At 44.2% G+C, this 26,143-nt stretch overlaps 1 protein-coding gene across 1 annotated transcript in view; it reads left to right on the top strand.

Moving 5' to 3' along the window:
• The window catches only part of LOC307141672 (uncharacterized protein), a 50,702-nt gene that overhangs the window by 19,025 nt on the left and 5,534 nt on the right, over nucleotides 1-26,143 (top strand). The gene's annotated exons all lie outside the window — the stretch shown is intronic.

Raw genomic sequence — 26,143 nt, forward strand, 5'->3', positions numbered from 1 at the left:
GCCCCACCTGCGCAACTGATTTAAACTGTCTTCTGCTTTTAGATCAGCATTAAAGAACATCTCAACTGTTAAATAACAGATATAAGATTAAAATAATGTCAGATTTGTCTCATTTTAAATGAACACAAAAAAAACAGACATGAAAAATTTACTTAAGAAATTTACTTTTGCCATAGTTAAATAAATGTTCAGTGATATCTTCCAAAGATTTTTTAATTTTGGCAATTTTTTTCTCTCTATAGTGTTGATATGGCACCTAGTAAATACACTAAGTTTTGTCATGGCTGGCAGGTGTGGAATGTTTTAAACCATGCATGTTACGAATAACCACGCGTTAGGTTGTGCCCAGATATCCCCTACAACCACGATCGGATGATAAGAGTAAATCATTTGTAACTCTGATGAGAGCAGTCTCAGTACTATGATACGGTCTAAATCCTGACTGGAAATCCTCACAGATACCATTTCTTTCTATAAAGGAGCATAGTTGTCAGGACACTGCCTTTTCTAGTATTTTTGACAGAAAGGGTAGATTTGAGATTGGCCTGTAATTGACTAGTTCTGTAGGATCAAGCAGCGTTTTTTTAATAATAGGTTTAATAATAGCCAGCTTAAAATTTTTCGGTACGTATCCTAATGACAAAGATGAATTAATGATATTAAGAAGAGGATCTATGACCTCTGGAAGCATCTCTTTTAGTAGCCTAATCGGTATAGGGTCGGGCATACATGTTGTTGATTTTGATGATTTAAATGGGTCATGAATTGAGAAATCAACTTTTCATTCAGCCTTTGATATATAAAAGTTAATCGTGATATGAGTATATCCTGTAACTTTCAGAGCTGAAAACTTCCTTGTTAGTCAAAGAAAAGCTTTTATTGACAGCAGACCCAGCAAACGATTGATCTCAGAATATGCCAACTTGTGACGTCAGCGCGTGGTGAAACACCGCCTTAACCGAAGAAGAAGTATGCCTGATTCTGTAGCCCCGCCCACCGACTATGGGTGGGAGAAAAGGTCGATGCATCGATGCATCGCGATTCATTATCCAATGCTTCAGAATCGATTCTCAAAAATTCAGAATCGATTCTGTGTTCAATTCAAATGGCCACTTCACCACTGTGTGCGCGCGCGGTCACCGGCCAACCAGAAAAACCTGTTGATAGGCGAACGTTTGTATGCTGGTGAATTGGCTTCGTTTAAGATAAAATGGACAAACTACGACCTGCTCAGGAGCGTCGCACCCCTGGGGGCACTTTTCCCGGTGAGAGGGTTCAACACACACACGTTTCTGCAGTTTTTCCGCAGCTCAAACGCCTCACAGCAGTCGCTCCTCCGCTTCTCTGGCCGCTCTGTGTCTGTGCTCGCTGCGGCTGCCTCCCCATTTCAGAAATGTATTTTGCTTATTAAATGTAAAGTTTTTAATCTCAAAAGCATTTCTAAATTAAATTCATATTTCCAACAAACGAAATTCTGAGCCAAAATAATGAAGTGGTGCTCAAGTAGGCTATAAGGCGCTTTCCTTGCCATTAATGCTTAATAACACTCCTATGTCTCCGATGCGGTGGCCGAGACATAAACCTACCAACATCCCTGGCATAATTTTTGGAATGACTTATTGAATATTGCTGAACTACTGCACAATGTTTCAAACGAATGGAAAATTCTGAACAAAGACTTCGTTTTGGTGAGTGATTCGTTAAATGTCTCTAACATGACTGTTGCAGCTCGGCAAGTTTTCTCATGTGAGATGTTATGTGCACACACTGAATTTGGCTTCTCAGCGAGCGCTAAAGTTGTTTTTCTTCTGCATTAGCCTATGTTTGAAAGATTTTGTTTTGGCTCTAACCAAAGTAAACTTATTTTTTGCTTTAAAGAATTTTTATGTTATGTTCTAAAGAAACAGAAAAATTGTCACGCTTAGTTGTAAATTGAGAACTGTTTATTCTTAATGATTGTTCTTTGCAATTGTATTTACTACTTACTATGTTTCATTAGAGCTTGTTAATCTTGAATATAACTTTGTTAAAGGGATCCCATGGTGTTAAGACTTGTATGGCTTAATATAACATAAATGATGTCTCTTACTGAAATATGTAGTAGAAAACCCATGAAAGATCCACATTATTTAAAAAATCCATTGTATATTTGGACAATGGGCGGCGCCATTTTGTTTGCCTTCTAGGTTGATGACGTAGAATGGTTGCACTCGGCAATGAACTGGCACTACCAGTAGCTGTTTTTACCACAACACATGTGCACATGTTAGTTTGAGTGTGTTTAAAATGCAACTACAAAGCAATTGATGAGTTTTGTTCAACTCTGAAACATTTTTTGAGTTGTGTTGTGGTAAAAACAGCAACGGGTAGTGCCAGTTCATTGTCGAGTGCAACCATTCTACGTCATCAACCTAGAACGCAAACAAAATGGCGCCGCCCATTGTCCAACTTTATAATGGATTTTTTAAATAACGTGGATCTTTCATGGGTTTTCTACTAAATATTTCAGTAAGATACATAATTTATGTTATATTAAGCCCTACATGTCTTAACACCATGGGATCCCTTTAATAAAATAAAAGTATTGAAAGAAATCTTCATAATCATTTTTAATATGGCAATACTGTCAAACAGATATTCTAACTAAAATCAAAACACATATTAGCTCCAATTTTGGTTAAAATGTAAAGTTCATGTATTTGCACAGCAGGATAATTAGTTACCAAAAATCTATGTTAAGAATCGTGTTGGGAATCGGACGATCGTTACTCCCAGAATCGGAATTCGGATCGAATCGTTAAGTGCCTTAAGATTCTCACCCCTACCACCGACACATGCAAGAAATGTAACATAAATAACATGGGTCTTCGTTAGGGATGTCCCGATACCACTTTTTCCCTTCCGATACCGATGCCGCAGCTTTGGCTATTTGCCGATTCCGATATCAATACGATATTTTCTAGATGTGCAATACTACTACTAATAATAATAAAATAAATGGAAGCACTTTGCTCAATTATCCACCTAAAAACATCTCATTGTCTACAATATCAGTTGATTATAAAAGACTGCCACCCTTTAAGTACTTCAGTACTTAATGCTACCAACAGGTTTAAAGTTAAAACAATTTAAACAGCAGCATTCAGCATTGTAAACAAATAAATTCAAAACCCTCACAGTGCAGCTATGTAATAACAAAAAGGCACTGAAAGACATATGTATAACATTCCAAATAAATAACATAACATTGACAAACAGTTTAAACCTTACCTTATTAATAATCTTTCATAGCGCAAAAGTATTATAATACAGAGCAGGACTAAGCCGTATGCGCATCCCGTACGCAGGATGATGCGCTTGAAGCAACACAGAGTCACAGCGCGCCGCTCCATCCGCATTGAAAAGTTCAACACAAATGGAAGATATATCGATACGTAGTGTATCTATCTATGCTATATTTTATCGAGCCGTTTCTTTTAACAGTTTAACATTTTAGTTATTGTGCGCGAAGAACAATACAATCTCTAGTCCAGTGTTGTGATCTAACAGACACCCATTAGAAAGTTAACACGTTTACAGCAATAAACTCCAGCAAGATAAAGTCAAGTTATGCAAAACCATAGAGCGTTATCTACAGATCAAGCATAATAACAGGAACATTGAATCATCTTGGAGAGTGTGTCATCTTCTTGACTGTCGTAAGTGAACGCGACACACAGTTTAAAGCTGAATAGAGAATGGCTGACAGACACAGCGGAGGGAATTATTCACGTGAACTTGAATTTAATGACTTAAATATTCATCTGTACTTCACATTAAACTATGGAATGGCTTCAGAACACTTAATATAGTGCACGAAGCGTTGATGCTTTATAAGGTTTTGTGTGCATTTTGTGGGGCACTGAATATTATATGCACAGTATCGGATTTGGATCGGTCCTGTCTGATTGATACCCAATTCAGCAAATAATGGCGGATCTGAGCCGATAACGATTCTGAATATCGGATCGGGACATCACTAGTCTTCATTGAGCGAAACGGATCACGCTACCGAGCAATAAACATGCTGAAGATAGCAAGATATTACTCTGTGCCTGGTTGTGGAAGAACACACTCGCTGCATAAGCTTCCTTCGGATTCTAATATTAGGAATGCATGGTTGAACTTTATTTTGAATGAAAATCCAGTTCACGTGGGGAAGACATTGCAAATTGGCTAGTGATTTGACTGAGTTTCCCACCACAATTGATTTTTTACCATTTGGCGGGTTGGCGGGTGTTCATTTCAAACCCTGTTAATAATGAAGCTGCTCTGAGATGCTGAAAACTGTTATCACAACAAGTCACGCACATGCGCTTCATGAAACACAATACTGATATATTCATAAATTTAATTGTTTAATTGTACTAAAGTAATATAGCGATTTATATTTAACGTTGGTATATTGTGCAACCCCAGACTAAACTTTGTTTGTTGTGTGTGTGTCATTCACTGAAACGTAAATTTAACCACAGCCAAGTGACTGCGCGACCCACCTCTTCCCACTCTACGACCCACAAATGGGCCGTGACCCACAGTTTGAAAACCCCTGCTGTAATACATAGTTGCATAGTTATAATTTTCTACCTAATATAATCAATCTTGCAGGTAAAGAAGTTCATAAAGTCATTAGAGCTGTGCTGTTTGCAAACATCAGAAGTTGAAGCTTTATTTTTGGGTAATTTGGGCACTGTATTGAATAAGTACCTTGGGTTGTGTTTGTTTTTTTCTAAGAGAGTCGAGAAATAAGCAGATCTAACAGTTTTTACGGTCTTTCTGTATGCGATCATGCTCTCTTTCCACGAAATGCGAAAAACCTCCAGTTTTGTTTTCTTCCACCTGCGCTCCATTTTTCTGGCTGCTGTTTTAAGGGCCCGAGTGTGCTCGTTGTACCACGGCATTGTACTATTTTATTTAATCTTCTTTAAGCGCAGGGGAGCAACTTTGTCTAAAGTGCTGGAAAAGAGAGAGTCAATAGTTTCTGTTGCAACATCCGGTTCCTCTAGGCTCTCTGGGATGCTGAGGAGATGAAATTGGTGAGGAAGATTTACAAAGCATCTTTAGTGGTGGCACTGATAGTCCTGCCATACTTGTAACAAGGGGACGGCTTTGCAGCCTTAGCTAAATTAAGTATACATGATACTTGGTAATGATCTGAGATGTCATCGCTCTACTGCAGAATTTCAATGGTATCAACATTTATTCCATGTGACAATATTAAATCTAATGTTTGATTACGACAATGAGTGGGTCCTGACACGTGTTGCCTAACTCCAATAGAGTTTAGAATGTCTCTAAACGCCAATCCCAATGCGTCTTTTTCATTATCTACCAGGGGTGTAACGGTACACAAAACTGACAGTTCGGTACGTACCTCGGTTTTGAAGTCACGGTTCGGTACAGCAGTTTTACAAAATTGCTTTTTATTTATTTTTTATTAAACAGTGGTTTACTGAAAAAAGGGTGTCTGTCCTTAAATGAATTCAATTATAACTAAAAGTTTCTTAAAGATAATGCTGTAAACTATATAGGTGTCACGGGTTGGTGTACACAGGAACAGGCTGAAGACTCCAAAGCTCAGAATGCAAACTAATGGAAACACAGAAATGGCGGGGAAAAGAACAAAGGAACATGTGCAAATGAAAACACATGCAAAACGGACTAAGCATGTGACATAATTCCCCCCTCCCGGTAGGCGTGTCCTCATGTTCAGGAAGTTCAGGGGTCCACGGCGGTTCAGGGAGTTCAGGGGTCCATGGCGGCATAGGGAGTTCAGGCGGCCATGGCGGCATAGGGAGATCAGGGAGCCATGGCGGCATAGGGAGATCAGGGAGCCATGGCAGTTCAGACCCTTCATTTCCTTCGGAGGAACAACAGTCAACTCTGGACTGGAGACGGGAGGCGGAGTCCACTCTGGACTGGAGATGGGAGGCAGAGTCCACTCTGGACTGGAGATGGGAGGCGGAGTCCACTCTGGACTGGAGATTGGAGGCGGAGTCCACTATGGACGCTGGTCTGGGGCTGGAGCCTTCTCTGGATGCAGGTCTGGAGCTGGAGCCTTCTCTGGACGCTGGTCTGGGGCTGGAGCCCCCTCTGGACGCTGGTCTGGGGCTGGAGCCATCACTGGACGCTGGTCTGGGGCTGGAGCCATCACTGGACTCTCGTCAGCCATAACTTGACTCTCATCGTGGGCTGGAGCCATCACTGGACTCTCGACATGGACAGAAACCGTCACAGGATTCTCGAAGGGGACTGGAGACGTCACGGGAAACTGTATGGGACCAGGAGACGTCACAGGACACTGGACGGGGACGGGAGACGGTTCTGTCCAAAAATCAATGAGCCAGTGGTCCTCCAACGGGATCTGGATGGAGACAGGGGACTTCACTAGGCTCTGGATGGTGATAGGGAACGTCAGAAAGCTCTGGATATGGATGAGAGACATTGTGGCTTCCTCTTTCGCTTCCTCTTTTGAGCCGGTGCAAAAATTGCCTCTGGAGCAGCTGTGGAGTATCTTGTTGGAGCACCCAAGGGACTTTGAGATGGGACTGGATGAGGATTATGTTCCTTTATTTCTTCAACAACTAAATTAGAACCATTAAGCCAGAGGATAAGGTAAATGGACTCTACAAAGGACAAACAAGGCTCAGGCGACAAAAAACGAATTACTTCCTTATCCAGTCCCATCTGAAAGTAAGCATTGAGCTCAGAATCGCTCCAACTCACCAAATGGGAAAACTTAACAAACTCCTCCAGATACTGCTCCAGAGGACAACCACCCTGCTGGAGGGAGAGGAGAATTTCTTCAGCCATCATTTGTGTTAGTCTATTCATCTGTCACGGGTTGGTGTACACAGGAACAGGGTGAATAACGATTTGAAGACTGAAGGTGAGAGTGTAACTTAAGTAGTGAACAGAAACGAGATGATTAACAAGACACAGCTCGGACAAATGAGCTAATGAGGGTAACCTTGGAAACACAGAAATGGTGGTAAAAAGAACAAAGGAACATGTGCAAATGAAAACACAAGCAAAACAGACTAAACATGTGACAATAGGGAGCACTTACTTACACTTTACTATAAGAATAAAGGTTAACAGCAGAGCCCAAACTATTAGTCTAAATTCAATTGCTTTTTTTTATATTTTAATTTTAACTGATGAGCCTATACATTGATCAGTCACGTCACATTAAAAAGCGCCAAAACGGCATTTATCGTTTGAATTTCGTGATAAAATCGACAGAATACTTCATATCTGCATGCACTGAACAGAGAGCCCTGTACTAAAGTAATGTAATCGTCATGTTTTAGCCAGGTTTCTGTCAAACACAGCACATCTAGATTATTATCTGTAATCATATAATTAACAATAAGCACTTCTGAGGAAAGGGATTGAATATTCAGCAACCCGAGCTTTATCATTTGTTCATCTGTATTATATCTGTTTTTTTATTTGTTGAACATCAATAAAATGTTTACCCTTAAATGGGTTTGAGAGTTTTTTGTATTTACTAATTCGGCCCAGGGCCGGATTAACAATTTCCTGTGCCCTGGGCAACAAGACTCAAGGGCCCCCCCCCTGCCCCTGCCCCAGCCCCAAAGCGACAATCGCAAAGTCGCTATCACCAAGAGCATATAGCCTATACTTCTATACTAACAAATCAGGCTTCTGCAATGCTCAGTGGCGATGTATGTAATAGCCTCAGCATAAAGTGCATTCAAGAGACAGAACACTAATGATGCACTAATGTTTAACATAACTTTTTACAATGAATCTTTCACAGAACTTGGTGGCTGCTACAGAGTATTAAATGTTTCAATATAGCCAATCAATTATATTTTGACAGCAAAAGTGAAATAAAGCAGACCGCTAGTGAAGCCTTAACTTAAAACCAGAGATTTTTTATTTCTAAAATGCTACAATGTGAAATTGTGGCTATTTTTGGAATATGTTTCACAATGTTGACTAATTTCAATTCATTTTCTCTTTTAAATTTTCTTTTAGCGCTCCTGTTTAAATTTCAGACAGTGTTGACTGATTGGGTCGACGATTTCAAGCCAAAAAGCTCACTAAAACCCACTCAATTCAAGAAAAAGACGCCCAAAATTTGAACTGCCAAAATAATGTTATATAATTTTATTGCCATGTCAATCAAGGCTGATTAGCACCATTGTATCTCCTTAAAACCAAATAATGTCAAAATAAAATTAAAATAAAAAACATTTCTCAGGAAAATGGATCAAAACAGGGCATTCAAAAACAGTCATGCATGACTAAAATGTCCAAGTGCAAACTGTCAAAATCACGAAATTAACTGATGATTTTAACCCATGGAAAAACACATGCATCATTTAAGTGCAAAAAGTGCCCAATATAATCGGAATAAACAATGTAATTAGCAGGCATTACGCACACTTTACTGCACACACCACAGCCAAAATGTGTCATTCACTGATACTGTACAATAAAAAATTAACAACAATAATGCGTTTACCTTTGTGTTTAACTTGATAGAACTACAGTAACGTTATGTCTTTCGTGAAGTACAATATTTATAGAACATAACGCAGAACTTAACACGGTCAAAATGGATTAATCGTTTATTCAAACCTCTTTCAGCAGCTGTTGGGACGAGTACAGCGCAGTCTAGACGCTTTAAAAGGTGCAGATGTCCTGATCAGGCCAGTGTGCACACCATGATGGACAGGAGTCATATACTATTTAAATTCAATCATTCAACCGTGCTCTTTGAGTTAGTTATATGTAAGAGTCTTTGAGTCACAGGTGTAATCCACGTTTTGAGAGTTGGGTCACTCTCCCACTCATTACTGTAGATAACTTACATATTTATGCCACTTTGGCATAGCGATCATTTGATATCCAGCTACAATTTCGCGCTGAAAACCTGTCATGAATGAGCGCGAGTCGCGACTCCCTGCTGATCGCTGATTGGCTGAAAGTGCGTGCTCGTCGGCGACGTCAACACCAACGCCAGCTGACTCTACGTCATAGAGAAGGGGGATGTGGGCCGGTGTGTGTCATGATGCACACTTGAGTTTATTATTAACCAATTAGACTATAAAATGTAGATGTTTGAAAACAACCAAACTGACCCCAAACCAGGCCAAATTTTGTCCACCCGCCTCAACAGCTGATTTCAGAGCTTCAAGTCACGTGATTCGGCGTGACAGCTCGTCCTCTCGCTGCGCAGCAGCGCAAGAAGCTACAGACACTGTTTTTGACGTGATTTAACATATTTTGATCGAACGGGTTGCAAAAATCTGCATATTAGGAAAGTGAGGATTGCGTTTATAACGTGATCTAACATAATATTGACAGTGCCCAGGGCCCCTTAGATGTCCTGTGCCCCTGGGCAAGTGACCAGTTGCCCTAATGGTTAATCCGGCCCTGATTCGGCCAACAGTCTCTTTGTGATAATATCTAGGTAAAAGAGTCTCTATGTGTTGGGATTTATCTGACTTCTGTGACGTGAGACAGCTAGCAGACGGTTGGTTAAGCCAGTCCGTCTGCTTCCTGACCTAGGCCTCAGTTAGTCAAGGTTCAACTCTAAGACTATGAGCCAGATTACTAGAAAGAAGAGCGGCACCACCCCAGGAGGGATGAACACCATCTCTTTTTATTAGGTCAGGTCTGCCCCAAAAGGTCTATGAACCCTATGTTATTCTGCGGACACCACTTAGACAACCAGCCATTGAGTGAGGACAGTCTGCTAAGTATCTCATCACTCCTTCTAACTGGGAGGGGGCCAAAGCGAAACAAATTTGCTCACATCACATGAGTACACACACCTCTTTAATGTTCATTTTGGTGATCTCTCACTGGTGAAGTCGAACATCATTAGTGCCAACGTGAATAATAATCTTAGAGAATTTACGATTAGCATTAGCCAGCACTTTTAAATTTGCTTTGATGTCAGGCACTCTGGCTCCTGGTAAACATGTGACTATGGTGGCTAGTGTCTCTATTTTCACGTTCCGTGTAATAGAATCGCCAATAACAAGAGAAGGCTATGCTATACATATGACAGGCGGTGCAAGTGACAATAACAGGAGAAGATGACATGGCACACCGTCAGCAATAAGTGTTACATTCCAGCAGTTTGCCATTTTGGACAAAGAAAGAAAATATTTCTCTGAAAAGTTTTCTTAAGATTTTTGCGTACCCTGTATGAAACATCAGTCGTTTTGCCAGTCACTTGCCTGTTTAAGGGACGATTTGTGCCTCTTGAGGTTGTTTTATGAGATGAAATGTACGTTTTATACTTGTGCTACAATTGACCTATCGGTAAGCCCCGCCCCCCTTAGTCAGGGTTGCCAACTTTCCCGCATTTGACGTGACACTCACGCTTTCAGGCTCATTCTCATGCTCTCACGCTGCCTGACTTAATCTCACGCCAAACTGCCAAACCTGCTTTTGATATTAAACAAAGTCTAAGCTTTTAGATTTGTTTAAGTTTTAATGCGAAATTCAAACAATAAATAGCGTTTTGGCGCTAATATGGCATAACAGTTAAAGCCAGAGTGTTGAAAAACGGAGATGCGACATGCTCTCTCATCTCGCGGGTGCGCGCGGTCACGTGCTCCACGGAGCTCTCAATACTTCTAGCGCTGTGTCAATGCATTTGAATGGCTTGATACACAACATCTCCACTTCAGGTGTTTGCAGCAAGTTTTGGTAAACAGTACAGCAAAGTGTGCATTGATTATTACGTCAACCATACAGGATCGTTTTATTATAGAGAGTGATGGAGATGCAACATTGTTAACATAAATGTTAATGTTTTTCCTGTACTTAGCCCTCATACACTCATACACATTGATGGTCAACTGTGACCATACACCTTAACTATTTTTCAATTGAATAAATGTTCTATATTTTAGTTCAAAAATATTAATTGAATATTTTGAGATATTTTGGTACTAAATACTATCTGTGCAATAATTATGGTCCTGACCACTTAAAATATTTTTCTTCTAATATTTTTCTTATTTATATTACAATTAGTATTAAGGTTGAATTAGAGAATTCTTATTCAAAGAGGCAAATTAGAGTCATTTTGTGGCTTGAAAAATAATAATTTCCATTTGTAATGCCATTACCCACTGGTGCCTTTATGGCTCTTTAATCAATATACATGTATCTAATCTAGTTGCTCAAAAAAGTATTGCAGTTTTGCATTTTAATAAATATTTTGATATGATCAAACCAGGGCTCTGAACCGGTTCAAGGAACGAAAACGAAAACCGGAAACGAACGAAAATTTAAGAGGAACAAAAACGGAAACAAAATCAAAATCAATTTGAATCGTTCTGAACAGAAACGTTAATTTGAAATGACCATTAACCGGTTAATAACGTTATTTTATCGTTCTCTTTAATATTTTAATTTGGCAGTGACCAATCATGAATTGAGTAGCTACAGCATGTGACGTTGACGGATCAAGCGTGAGTGAAATGCCCGCGCAGCATCATCTATGAATCTACCGGTAACGCAAGTCAGTGTAGAGCGCGCGCATTTTCATGCCTCAAGTACATTTCTTTCCCCGCTGAGGTCATCAATGAAAGCGCAGGTATTGGAGGACATTCTTTTCGAACGTTTAAATAAGCAGTACGGACTTTAAGCTCAAATAGACTGATTTAGGCTAGTTTATGGCTTATTTTGTTTAAGCCTGTCCAAGTAGGCTATAGCATCTATCAAACATTTGTCCTATAGTCTTTCAGATTGCCAATACAGGACAGCTCAATGTTTTCTATATAGACGGTTGATGCTTCGTATTAAATGGTATGTTATATTGCATTAAATGATCGAGCTTTATTAGCTGACTGAATTTGATTATGGGATGCAAGGACGTTGCGCAGTGTTTGCTTTGAAATTACCAGTTGACGGTGCATTAAAAGAGCAATGGTTATCCAGTTTATTTATTCTTTATTCATGCAATTTTTAAAACAAGTCGTGTTGAAAAAAAGTTATGTACAAAGAATGTTATCACTCTATGAAAATAATTCGGCATAAGAGGGCCACTTTAGATTTTCTAACGCTCCATTAAAACAGGTCCGCTGTTTATGCTTTGTAATTAATGCATGTATTTCTGGTTTTAAAAATGTTATGAAATAAATATTCAAGTTTAATTACCAAGCGTTATATTATTATTGAGTGAAAATAAGTCTATTTATACATATTTGTTTAAAGTATAGGCTAAATCAAAATAACGTTATTAACCGGTATTTTTTCATATCAAACCGTTTTCGGAACAGTAATGTTTATTGAGGAACGCAAAAACGGAAACGCTATAATATTGATTCTGCTCGGAGTGAACCGATTGATATTTTTTTCAGTTTTTAAGCCCTGGATCAAACACTAGATTTCTTTAAATGGGAAATTTTAAAATGTTAATAACAGACATATCCTTATTTCCTTATATGTACAGCAGGCTATGAATTGATACTGAAATCGATATACGATATAATCTTATATGTACAGCAGGCTATGAATTGATACTGAAATCGATATAATCGTACGGTAATTGGTTAAGTACCCCCCCCCCAAAAGAAAAGAAAATCTCACTCCAACCTGATCTCAAAAGTTGGCAACCCTGCCTTAGTTACTGTTGCTAACTCGGACAAACAAACGGAGTTGCTATATCTTACAGTGACAGCTGTCAGTGTGAAAACCTTATCCCAAGATGTTTTTGGACACAGAATGTAGCGTATACCCCGTCCGAATGATGGCCAAACTTTACTGATGGTTTATCAAGTTTATTATGTCCTTTTTCACTCCAAAAAATCATCGTAAGAGCTGAACAAACAAAGCATAAGAAGTGCGCATTAACGTCTCATCCACAAACTCTCCGTTGCATTACCATTAACATACACAGCAAATTACACAAAAACACTCACAGTAAACAAACATATACACAAACTTTATGCCTTTTCGAGGGTGCAGTTAATAACTGTTAAACTTTGTGTCTGCAAAACAACTCCGATAAACTGCTTGCGAGCTCTACCTTTCACTACGTTACCCATAGACTATAATGCCCATCAAAATATGAGTCCTCCTTAGTAGGACAGATAATGTAGACCTTAAACATTTCTAAAATTAAATTAGTTTGCATATAACCAGTTTAATATGGAGAGGCACTGAAATGTAGACCTTCGTGTTTTTGACCTACAGTGTCACATGACGTGAGAACAGTTTGTTATTTCGGTTTGTATGTTAGCAGGGACTTTAATCGTAAATTAACGAGAGTATGACAACCAGAAAATCCTCTCAGGACACCTGGAGTCAGTGTTACAGTACCTCAGGCACGACATTCTAGCATTTTTGTATCATAAACACCATCAAACCGATGAGAGCTTCGGATTTTCCAATGTTTCTCTATGGCGCTGACACCTAAAGATGTCCAAGTTCCGGTCCCAGCGCAACTGATACTCAACTGCTATTGGCTCATCTACATTCGAGGGGAGGGGCTTACCGATAGGTCAATTGTGCTGACCAGTGCTACAAAATGCTCAACCTCTTTTGCACCAGTGCTATGTGCAAAAAAAGTTAATGTACAGCCCTGAATGATAACATATTGAGTGAAAATTATTATATTTATTAATAAATGCCACCTTATTGGGAAAATAAAGCCCCCCCTACACCAACCCCTGACCCTACCCAATAAACAATTATTATTAAATAACCATTAGTCACTTTAAAGGTCCCGTTTTTCGTGTTTTTTTGAAGCTTTGATTGTGTTTACAGTGTGCAATATAACATGTGTTCATGTTTCAGGTGTAAAAAAACACAGTATTTTTCACACAATTTACTTATCTGTATACCGCTGTTTTCACTGTCCTCAAAATGGCTTGAAAGATTTCCCTGTTCTATGAAGTCCCTCCTTCAGAAATACGTAATGAGTTCTGATTGTGCCAGCGGGCCCCGTGTTGTGATTGGACAGCAGCTTAGGGCACGTTGCCCGGAAAGGTCCCGCCTCTTACCATAACGGGGAGATGAACGCGCTCAAACTACAGCCCCTGAAGGCCGAACAAAGGTGATTTGACTCCGGGATGAAAATAACAGCGTCTGAACGACATGGCGACAAACACAACCGAACCGAACCGAACCGAACCAAACGCAACACTTCCTCTTCTCCACGAGGGAGCAACAAGACCACGCCCCCTTTTTCGCATATTCTTGTGAGCGGAGGTTAGTCAATAAACTGTTCTACTGACGTAATTAAAGCAGGATGTACTGGGATGTAGAACAAACCGGCCGTTCGCTGTAGGCTTTGAAAGGGAACTTCTGTTAGATAAAATATCTCGCTTGGCATTGAACTTTGAGCTTTATAATTTTACAGGTATTATTTATGCTCTAACAGCAACATTACACACTAACTAAATTTTGAAAAATGGGATCACGAAGAACAAGACCTTTAATTCTCATATTGTCTTCATATTTATTGAAAATAAATGCCTTTCCAATCTGATATGCGATGGGAAAAGGGAGAAGAGTGAAAATGCGGATTCCAACTGGGGTCCATCACGTCAAAAGCATTCGTAATGCACATTACTCCCTAGGCCACTGCTGCTGACAGATCAGATCGTTTTTTCTACTTTTGTCTGTCCCAACCAAGGTTATTTTCGTAAACGAAAACTGAAACTAAGACTAAAACTATTGGTCAAAAAACATTTTCGTAAACTAAAAAAAAAAAAAAAAAAATCATAATAAATGAAAAACTAAAACTAAACGAAGCTAACAACTCTTACTGAAAAACTAACTGAAATAAAATAATAAAGTTTTCGTATTTAATAATCTCTCTTTACTGTGGCGGAAAATCTGACCTGTAGCGGTTGAGTGAGTGTGTGTATATGGAGCTACAGCCCGTGAAGTGAGTGAGCTGAAGAGATTAACTGACTTACTAACTGACAGACCCCAGAATGTTCGTTCAGGATTCACCTGCTCCACATCCATCACACTCAACACTGGCGTACCACAGGGCTGTGTGCTAAGTCCGTTTCTCTACTCCCTCTTCACCGCCGACTGCAAGCCTGTGTATGGATCTAATTCCATCGTCAAGTTTGCGGACGACACTACGGTGATTGGGCTCATCAGCAACAACGATGAGACTGCCTACAGGGAGGAGATCCAGCACCTGGCCACATGGTGCGCTGATAATAACCTGCTCCTCAACACCACCAAAACGAAGGAGCTCATCGTGGACTTCAGGAAGGAGTCAAGAGGCACACACGACACCATCCACATCAATGGAATGGCTGTTGAACGTGTCTCCAGTTTCAAGTTCCTGGGGATCCACATCACGTGGACGACCAACACCTCCAGCCTGGTCAAGAAGGCTCACCAGCGCCTCTTCTTCCTGAGGACACTGAGGAAGAATCAGCTCTCCTCGGCTATCCTGGTGAACTTCTACCGCTGCGCAATAGAAAGCATCCTGACCAACTGTGTGGCAGTATGGTATGGGAGCTGCTCTGTTGCGGAGCGCAAGGCACTGCAGCGGGTGGTGAAAACTGCCCAGCGCATCACAGGGACTCCACTACCTGCCATCGAGCACATCCAGAGGAAACGCTGTCTGCATCGAGCTCGCAGCATCCTCAAGGACTCCTCTCACCCAGCCCACAGACTGTTTTATCTCCTGCCCTCCGGCAGGCGTTTCAGGTGCCACCGGACCAGGACCAGCAGACTAAAGAACAGTTTTTTCCCCAGAGCTGTCTCTTTATTGAACTCAAACCCCCGTTGATCCACTTCCCTCATAAACTGCTAACTCTCCTACCTCACATCTGCCTTCACTTTGTTATTTGCACTACCGACTGTTTATCACAGTAACAACTGTTTACATATGCATCTTGCACTGCCATATCTTAACTGGATTATGCTCATTTGCACTGCCGACTGTATTTATAGTACCAATGTTTACATTTGCATTTTGCACTGTACTTCTAACTGTAATATGCAACCACTTTCCACTGCACTTTACACTTTTTTTTCCGGATAGCTCTGTCCATAATTTATTGCACTACCCTAATCCACTGCTATTCCTCATATTAGCCTAGCATATTATTGTATACCTCTATCTGTAAAATTCTGTTTATAGTAATAGCCATCTGTATATTGTATTCATAGTACATATTCACCTGTAAATTCTGTTTATAGTAATAGCCATCTGTATATTTATTCACTGTACATATTCACCTGTAAATTCAGTTCTGTTTATAGTAATAACGTCTCTCTATTTATACATATTTATACATATTCAGTACATATCCATGTCCTGCACTTACGCATCCATTGTATATCCTGCACTTGCTGCTATTGCACTTCTGGTTAGACCTAAACTGCATTTCGTTGCCTTGTACTTGTACTTGTGTAATGACAATAAAGTTGAATCTAATCTAATCTAATCTAATTAACCGCTGTCCTGTGACGCGACGTGTGCAGTGAATACCAACCCGTTCTCACTCCCAAGGCGTCAAAATCCGACGCATGGTCAAGTGCTTTTCGCGTCACAATAAAGACGCTAAAGGCACCCCTAGGCGTCACTATATCGACGCGCTGAGTGCTCCATTCATTTAAATGAGAAACCTTTGGCGTCAGACGCGTTGGGCATGGGAAAGTTATTGTCATGATGATCATATATTGGGTTATGATTTTGCCATTATGACATGTTGGACTGTGATTCTCAATTTAATCAGCCAGCATCATTTTATTTACGCTATCTAGACACGTTTTAACATGTAACCCAACCCCATTCCATCCCTAAACCTACCCATTTGTGTGGTATAAAACGCAGATATAACAGGCAGAGTCAACTGCATGTACAATTTATTCAAAAAATTCAAATATTCCGAGGCCAAGCGATTGATTTGTGTGAAGGAAATCCCCAAAAGCGATCAGCGTCTCCATCTGCAGAAGATCACGAACACATTAAATTTCAAATATTGCCGCCCGTTACGTCAGTTTTCATAGTGAAATTGCATTGGCTGTCGAATGTCTCGTGACCAATTGCGTCATTACGTCAGCTTTGATTGTAAAATGTCATTGGTTCTCGTGTGTCTTGTGACCGAATGCGTCATGCTAAAGAGGTGTGTGTATCATTTGAATGAGATATGAATGAGTGCGTTAACGGAGTGGCGGGATCATCATCTCAGCGATTAAAACATTAAGATCAACTCTGTTCTTTACATGAAGACATCGTGTGACTTCAGAAGACTTGGAATGCAACATGAGTTAATACTTTTATACTGTTTTTGGTCAGTTTTTGCAATAAATAGATGTGACTGTACTTGTATTTGCTTGTTATGTGTTTCTATATTGTTTAGGAGTGGGTAGGTTTAGGGTCGGAGTTGGGTTAGCTGCTCCAAAATATAAAAGTAACCTTTAAAGGTCCCATGGCATGGCATTTTTCTATTATTTTATAGTGTTTTCTGAGGTGTACTTATATTATTAGTATGATTTTTACATCATAAAATGTCATAATTTAGAAATAAAAGGCATTTTTTCTATACTGCTGTTTGCCCTGTGGCTGAATGCCCTGCTTCAAGAGGCGTGTCTGCTGTGAGACTTCAGTAAAAACGCCCACTGTTGTGATTGGCTGACATCTTTGCATTTTAAATGAGCGGAGGGGGCGTGGTTTAACGAGGCACGAGCAGGCACGAGTCTGCCAGAGAGACGGATGGATATGTGTTCACTTCTCATCAGTTCTCTCAGCATGTCTCAGTTCAGGGTGAACTGTTGTAGTTACAGGATATACTTCAGGTTATTAGTTTATTTCTAGTCGGAGGGGCTGTCACTCATGTCAGAAAGTTAGTAACTTTAGTAAATTATGGATCAGCGCTGACTCGAGACGCGAACCGTTTAGAACGATTCAGTCCGATTTGGTGAACTGGTTCAGTTCACTAAAAAGAACCGATTCAAAAGAATGATTCGTTCGCGAACCGGACATCACGGAGACGAAGCGATTGCTAACAAAGTTATTTATAGTAACTACTGAGTTATGAGAGCCCTGTCAGTCAGCGCGGGTTTATTGTGTTTGTATCTGAGAGTTCTGAATAAACACGAGTCCCAGTCACACCGAGTCCTCTTCATCATTATTCTACCAACTTTGTAACACATGCAATGTACCATTACAGCGAGATGAACGAGTTAGTAAGTGTTGAGTATAGCATTATTTCTAGATATGTTCCAATCATATGAATAGCGTCATTGACGCGCATTGAGTAACGTTACACAGCGCAAACAAAGACACAACAGCTGTAATCGAATGTAACGTTAATCCAGTTTATTGTGGGGAAAGCTGGCTAGCCTAGCCGGATACCCTCACGCTTACCCCCCTTCTGCTTAATCTCACGCCGCGTTTGGCTCCTCCGCTGTGGGCCAGATGCAGTACTGGGGGTCGGGGATGTTGGAGGCCGAGCTTCGGCGTGCGTGAAGTTTATCTCTAAAGATGTGACTGCTGATGTTAAACAGAAAAGACTGTATGCACATTTTAGAACAGATAGACGCGACAAGGACGTACAAAAACACTGACTCACAAGATAGAAAACACGAAAACACCGTTCTGTCGGGAGAGAGAGAAGCCGCTGCGTGTCCACAAATAATAAATAATAAGCTACACATAAGAAATCAATGATCACAGATCAGAAGGAACTGAAGAAAGACTTCTGTTTTCATTTGTACATCCAAACACTGAGAAACTGCCAGTGTTCACTCTTTCACAAGTAACGTTGATGATCTCGAGTGTTTGCATGGGCGTGTCAGATTCTCTGGGCGGGGGAAAGAGAGGAAACCGCTCCTGCTCGGACGTCAAACCAGGAGACTTCAGGATTGGCTCGTCTGGCCTGTCATTTTCTCAAAGGCAGAGAGAGACAGCCAGAACTCGGGTTTACACCGATCAACATTTCTATCCACTTGGGGACAATATTCAGGCTAGGGGAACTCATATTAATGTTGAAATACCTCATAAAATGAAAATTTCATGCCATGGGACCTTTAAATATGAATAAAATCATGTATGCTTTTACAAATGCAAAGAATAAAATGCGTCTTGATCTGACGCATTGGGTAAACAACTGAAATCAATGGAGCACTCAGCGTGTCAATATAGTGACGCCTAGGGGTAACTTTGGCGTCTTCGTTGTGATGCGGAAGGCACTTGACCATGCTTCGGATTTTGACGCCTTGGGAGTGAGAATGGGTTGTGAATACACATCGCTAGTCCTGTTCAACGGCTGTTCACAAAGAATGCGTTCGTGGCAGTGAAATGGGAAATGACACAAGGTAACGAGATGCACGTTAAACTTGAGTTCACTGCTTTTAGAGTGTCGTTACATACGCGACGCAAGATGCAGGTGCAACAGAAACTATAGTAGCAAGTACTGTGTGTTTGAGATTTCATGTTCGCATAATATTGACAGGCTCAAAGGTGTTATCATTGTTATTACAAATAATTTACTACTAATAATATTATCATCCGTGTGGAGACATTTCCCCACAAAGTAGGGAATACCAGGACACACATGCACACGCACACACACACACACACACACACACACACACACACACACACACACACACACACACACACACACACACACACACACACACGTCATTATTTAATCGCACTTCAGTCTTCAATCTTCACAACAGTTTGTGTTGGCTTTAGTCAGATGACTTTAGCTGTGGTCACACTGCTAGCCTACATTGTACTACTGAAGAAATAATCTTTAAATAAATAAGCTTTTAATTGTTTAACAATATTTCATCTTTAATATGAATGAGTTTGTCTGTAATTTATAATTTTTACTTTCATATTTTTACGTTGCATTTATTTGGTTCTTTGTTCAATCTCAGACCATTTTTTGTCGTATAGGTCATAGTTTGACTCAAGCTTTTTTGCTTAAAGGTAAAGACCCAACTTTACGCATGTTTTGTGAGATTCCCCTCTCCGTTAAACATATTTTGTTGGACTGTCCTGGGTTAAGACAAGAATGCTCTTTTATCAAGTTATTTCACTTAAGAACTTATTTAGTAAGATTATGCATGAAAAGGTTTTGGATTTTTTTTATCACTTATTTTTTTAGTTGATTTAAAAAAATCTTGTATATGACATGTGTTTGCTTGGTTTTATTGTATTTATATGATATTATTTGTATTTTTGTAATTTAATTTTTGCCATGAATATAGCCTTAGCTGCTGACATGGCAGTAAATAAAACAATCTGTATTCCGTTATTTTATTTATATTATTAAGATGTCTGCATAAGAGTAAACTCTAATCTGTGCAAACATTAAACTTTGCTGAAATTAAAAATCTTGATTTGATCTCTACACTTCGTTCTGGTAACTCTGCTAAACGTCTCGGTTACGTATGTAACCCTCGTTCCCTGAGGAGGGAACGGAGACGTACGTTAGTGACTAACGAATGGGGGTTTCGCTTAGAAGCCAATCATCTTCTTCGTATTCAACAGCGCCCAATGGCAGTGCCAATGCCATGGGCATGCGGAATTTGCATGCGTAACTCCGCCCCACCTCGTGGGTATATCAGGAAGTACGCTGGCAACATCGCATTATGTTACTGCTGCAGGAGCCAAGACTGAACTCCGCGTTCCAGGCAGCACAGCTGACGTGGCAAGGAAACGTACGTCTCCGTTCCCTCCTCAGGGAACGAGGGTTACATACGTAACCGAGACGTTCCCTTTCGTTCAGTCACTACGACGTACGTTAGTGACTAACGAATGGGGGATCCTATACAACAACGCCATTCAGCTGTCATCCAGTGCCCTGCGTAAGTGTGAGATCCCGCCACTTAAGGCCGTAGGACTCCCACTTAACACAGGATTACCAAGGTACACTGGAAAGCATATCCCAGTGAGGGAATGCCAAGATGCCTACCGTAGGGAGGACTTAGAGAATACACATATGACCCGCTGAGGGCTGCATATGGAAGATCTCTAGGGTACCAGCCGAAGGTGGATTTTTAACCCTAGGGGTGGCAGGGACTTGCCAAGGGAAAGACACCTGCTCACTGAGGAGGCTTACGGTGGGAATACTCGTGTGGGGGTCGCCGGAGGGGAACCATGCACACGGAGCACCTGGCCGGACATGAGGGTCTGGGCTCGAAAGGGCAGACTGAACTGATGTCGGCGTAAGCAGTGCTGGAGGAGCTCAGGGCTCTCGGGGAGCTCACCTGAGGAAAATATCGCACGTATCCAGTCCTTGGAGTGGAATGGCGAGCAAGCGAAGACACCTGAGCCTGGCCCATTACCGGCCACCCCTAGGGGCGAGCACATAGTCGGACACTGGCGAATGTGTTGGGTGTCGCCCAGCCTGCAGCTCTGCAGATGTCTGTTAGCGAGGCTCCATGCGCTAGAGCCCAAGAGGAGGCCACACTCCGGGTGGAGTGTGCCCTCACACCAAGGGGACATGGTCGGCCTTGCTGCTGGTAAGCCAAAACAATGGTGTCCACTATCCAGTGAGACAACCTCTGCTTTGAGAGAGCACTTCCCTTCCGCTCTCCACCATAACAGACAAAGAGCTGGTCTGAGGTCCTGAAACACTGCGTCATGTCTACGTAGGCGCGGAGAGCGCGTACTGCACAGAGCAATGCCAAGGCTGGGTCTGCCTCCTCCAAAGGCAGCGCTTGCAGGTTCACCACCTGATCTCGGAACGGAGTGGTAGGAACCTTGGGCACATATCCGGGCCGGGGTCTCAGGATCACGTGAGAGTTAGCCGGCCCGAACTCAAGGCACGCTTCGTCAACCGAAAATGCTTGCAGGTCCCCGACCCTCTTAAGCGAGGCCAATGCGGTCAGCAGAGCCGTCTTCATAGACAAGAACTTAATCTCAGCCGACCGCAAAGGCTCAAAGGGAGGCCTCTGCAGAGAACTTAAGACTACTGAGAGGTCCCAAGAGGGAACGAGAGGAGAGCGAGGAGGATTCAGTCTCCTCGCCCCCCTCAGGAACCTGATGATCAGGTCGTGCTGACTTACCTTTTTGTCCCCCAGGAGATCGTGGTAGGCAGATATTGCGGCCACATATACTTTAAGGGTGGAGGGAGACAGCCTTCGCTCCACCCCCTCCTGGAGAAACGATAGCACGGACCCGAACGGGCATTTCCAGGGGTCTTCTTGGCGGGAAGAGCACCATGTGACGAAGAGGTTCCACTTCAACGCATAGAGACGTCGTGTAGACTCAGCTCTAGCGGAAGTGATGGTAGCGACCACCGCAGGTGGAAGGCTACTCAAACCTACCGTGTCCCGTCCAGAAGCCACACGTGGAGCTTCCAGAGCGCTGGACGCGGGTGCCAAAAGGTGCCCCGTCTCTGAGTAAGGAGGTCCGGTCTCAGAGGAATAGGCCAGGGAGGGGCTGTCGCAAGGAGTAAGAGTTCTGGGAACCAGGTCTGGCCGTGCCAAAGCGGGGCGACCAAAATGACCTGCTCCTTGTCCTCCCTGATCTTGCACAGTACCCGTGCAAGAAGGCTCACTGGGGGAAACGCATACTTGCGTAGCCCTGACGGCCAGCTGTGCGCCAGTGCATCCGTGCCGAGGGTGCCCTCGGTCAGGGAATAATACAGGGAGCAATGGGAAGAGTCCTGGGAGGCAAACAGATCTACCTGTGCGTCGCCGAACCGTTCCCATATCAGCTGGACCGTCTGGGGGTGGAGTCTCCACTCTCCGGGGAGAGGCTGAAACCGTGAGAGCTCGTCGGCTGCACAGTTCAGGTCTCCAGGGATGTGGACAGCACGAAGGGACCTCAGGCGCTTCTGACTCCACAAAACGAGATGGCGGGCGAGTTGAGACATACGGTGGGAGCGTAGACCGCCCTGGTGGTTGATGTACGCTACTACGGCCGTGTTGTCTGTCCTGACTAGCACATGTTGACCCCTCAGCAACGCTCGGAAGCGGTGCAGGGCGAACCGTACTGCCAGTAACTCGAGGCAATTGACATGCAGAAGGCGCTGGGATGATGCATCTGTTGTCACAACAACATGCCTGGAAGCTCGTTCTAAGGACACTCCGGTCCGTAGAAAACTGAGGTTCGACCACGGGGTGAGTGTCTGTAAGCAGGCCCGAGTCACTTGTACCCGGAGCGTGCCAGACCGCCATGCCCATCTCGGGACTCGATCGCGTAGCCAGTGCTGAAGCGGTCTCATATGAAGCAATCCGAGCGGCGTTACCGCGGCTGCAGATGCCATATGCCCCAGGAGCCTCTGAAACAGTTTCAGTGGAACCGCACTCTTGCCCTCGAGCTGTCGAAGCGAAGTCAGCAGAGACTGCGCGCGCTCGCTCGAAAGCTGCGCGCACATGGCGACCGAGTCGATATCCATACCGAGAAAAGAGATCCTCTGCGCGGGGCAAAGTTTGCTCTTCTCCCAGTTGACCCGAAGGCCCAGACGGGCTAGGTGATGGAGCACCAAATCTCTGTGTCCGCAAACCTGCTCTCGAGAGTGACCCAGTATGAGCCAGTCGTCGAGGTAGTTCAGGATGCGAACCCCGTGCTGCCGAAGGGGCGCAAGGGCTGCCTCGGCAATCTTCGTAAAGACGCGAGGGGACAGAGATAGCCCGAATGGTAGAACTGCGTACTGATATGCCCGCCCCTCGAAAGCAAACCGTAGGAACGGTCTGTGTCGAGGCAAAATGGAGACATGGAAGTAGGCGTCCTTCAGGTCGATCGCTGCAAACCAATCGTGTGGACGAACGCATTCGAAAAGGCGTTTCGCTGTCAACATCTTGAACGGAAACCGGTGAAGGTAACGGTTCAAGACGCGCAGGTCCAGGATTGGCCGTAGCCCACCGGTCTTTTTGGGTACAATGAAGTACGGGCTGTAAAACCCGCAATTCATCTCGGCTGGAGGGACAGGTTCGATCGCACCCTTCGCCAGTAGGGTGGCAATCTCCGCTCGCATGACGGGGGCGTTGGCCCCGATCATGGTGGAACGGACTCCCCGGAAGCAGGGAGGAACCCGCGCGAACTGAATCGTGTAGCCGCGCCTGACGGTCTGCTCGACCTAGCGGGACAGCCCTGGAAGCTGAAGCCAGACATCCAGAAACTGCACCAGCGGGGTCATACGGAGTACAGACGTACCCGGTGTGGGCTTGCAGCGATGCAGCGTCACCGGCCCGGACATGGGAGGCTGTGGGGCGTCCCGGTGCGGGGGCACGGTTGACAGCTGCGTCCTGACAGAGGAGACCAGGGAAGGACGCACGTTCCACTGGGATCTGCTCTGCCAGGAGGCTGGCGACAGAGTGGGATGCGAGTGGCGGGACCCGTGGGTGGCGCGCACCGTCATCACCGGACTCTGAGGGCTCAGGGATGGGAGTGTTAATTCTTTCTTTGACCAACATAGGGTGCTGCTGACCCGGGGGCCAGCAGCTGAACAAAGGATTCTCCCCCGGCCCTCCACCGGGGGAAGGAGTGGTCCTGCTACCATCTCCTCGAAAGAATTTCCCATCCCTGAGCCGTCCGTCTCAGGAGCGCCGCTTGGCCTGGCGTTTAGCGGGGCGCGGGGCGGCCTGAGGGGACTTGGACGCCTTCCTACGGCTTCCTCCGCGACCCGGCCCGGGTGAAGGCTGCTGCTTGGACCGGGTGGGAGGGGCAGGAGCCTTAGGAGGGCGTCCTCGGCGTGGAGCAGACTGAGGCGACTGTGCCGGCGGCTGGGTGGAGGCAGCAGCTGGCCGCCGGGGCAGTACGTGTTTTATAGCCTCAGTCTGCTTCTGGGCGATTGAGAACTGTTGGGCGAAGTCCTCAACCGCCCCGCCGAAGAGGCCGGCCTGGGATATGGGGGCATCGAGGAACCGGGTCCGCTCGGTGTCCCGCATATCGGCCAGGTTCAGCCATAAGTGACGCTCCTGGACCACATTTGTGGACATCACTTGACCCAGGGAGCGTGCGGTCACCTTCGTCGCCCGGAGAGCGAGGTCGGTGGCGGCACGCAGCTCATTTAAGAGCCCCGGATCAACTCCACCCGCGTGCATGTCCTTGAGGATCCTGGCCTGGTAGACCTGAAGGATCGCCATGGCATGCAGCGAAGCGGCAGCCTGCCCCGCGGCTCTGTGTGATTTCGACACCAAGGTTGATGTGTACCGACAGGCTTTGGAGGGGTGCTTAGGATCACCACGCCAGGTTGAAGCGCTCTGAGGACACAGTTGCATCGCAACAGAACGTTCAACTGGAGGGATCCCAGTGTACCCTTTAGCTGCCGCCCCATCGAGGACGGAGAAGGCGGAGGAAGCCACCGAACGGTCGCGGGAAGACAACGGGGACTTCCAGGACCGCGTGAGTTCCTCATGCAGCTCGGGAAAGAAAGGTATTGAGGGCGGGGACTGACGGTTGTCAGCGCGGGCCCCCAAAAACCAATCATCGAGCCTTGAACGTTCGGGACAGGGCGGAGGGTTCCACTCTATCCCTAAGCTCGCGGCTGCCCAAGACAACATGGCTGTCAGCTCTGGATCTGACTCGGGCAATGCTGGCACGCCCGAAGGCGGCAGCACAGCCGAGTCATCATCTCCAGAGGACTCGAGCCCACCTTGTGATGCGGTGATCGACATCGCATCCTCCTCCGGAGCGCCAAACGAGATGCGCGGGGGGGCCGGAGCCGGCCCCGCGATCTGCGTCTGAACGCTCGCGGGTTGCAATGTGCAAGACGGGGGTGTGGCCCGAGGCATGAGCGTCGGGGCTTTGTTCCACACCGTAACTGTCAAGTCACCCTGACCACCAGCCGAAGTACTGGGCCTCTGGGACTCAGTAGATCGGGGTGTGGTAGAGGGGACTCTCACTTCAGTACGAAGGTCATGGAGTCTTGACCGCAACACTGCAATGGTCATGTTCCCGCAGTGAGAACATGACGCATCCACGAACGCTGTCTGAGCATGCTGAAAGCCCAAACATACCAGACAGTGTTCGTGCCCATCAGAGGAGGAAAGCAACCGACCACACCCAGAAGTACACGGACGAGACATCCTGAAAAGGACGTGCCACGTGTAAGCTCTTTTATGAGAGGAAAGCCTCGCAGAGAACACCGAAGCGCCCAGGGACCACACACCAGCTGTCTAGCGGACCACTGCGCAGATCAGCAGGCAGGCAGTATGA

The sequence above is a fragment of the Gobio gobio genome (assembly GCF_949357685.1).
Source record: "Gobio gobio genome assembly, chromosome: 18".
NCBI classification, from domain to species: domain Eukaryota; kingdom Metazoa; phylum Chordata; class Actinopteri; order Cypriniformes; family Gobionidae; genus Gobio; species Gobio gobio.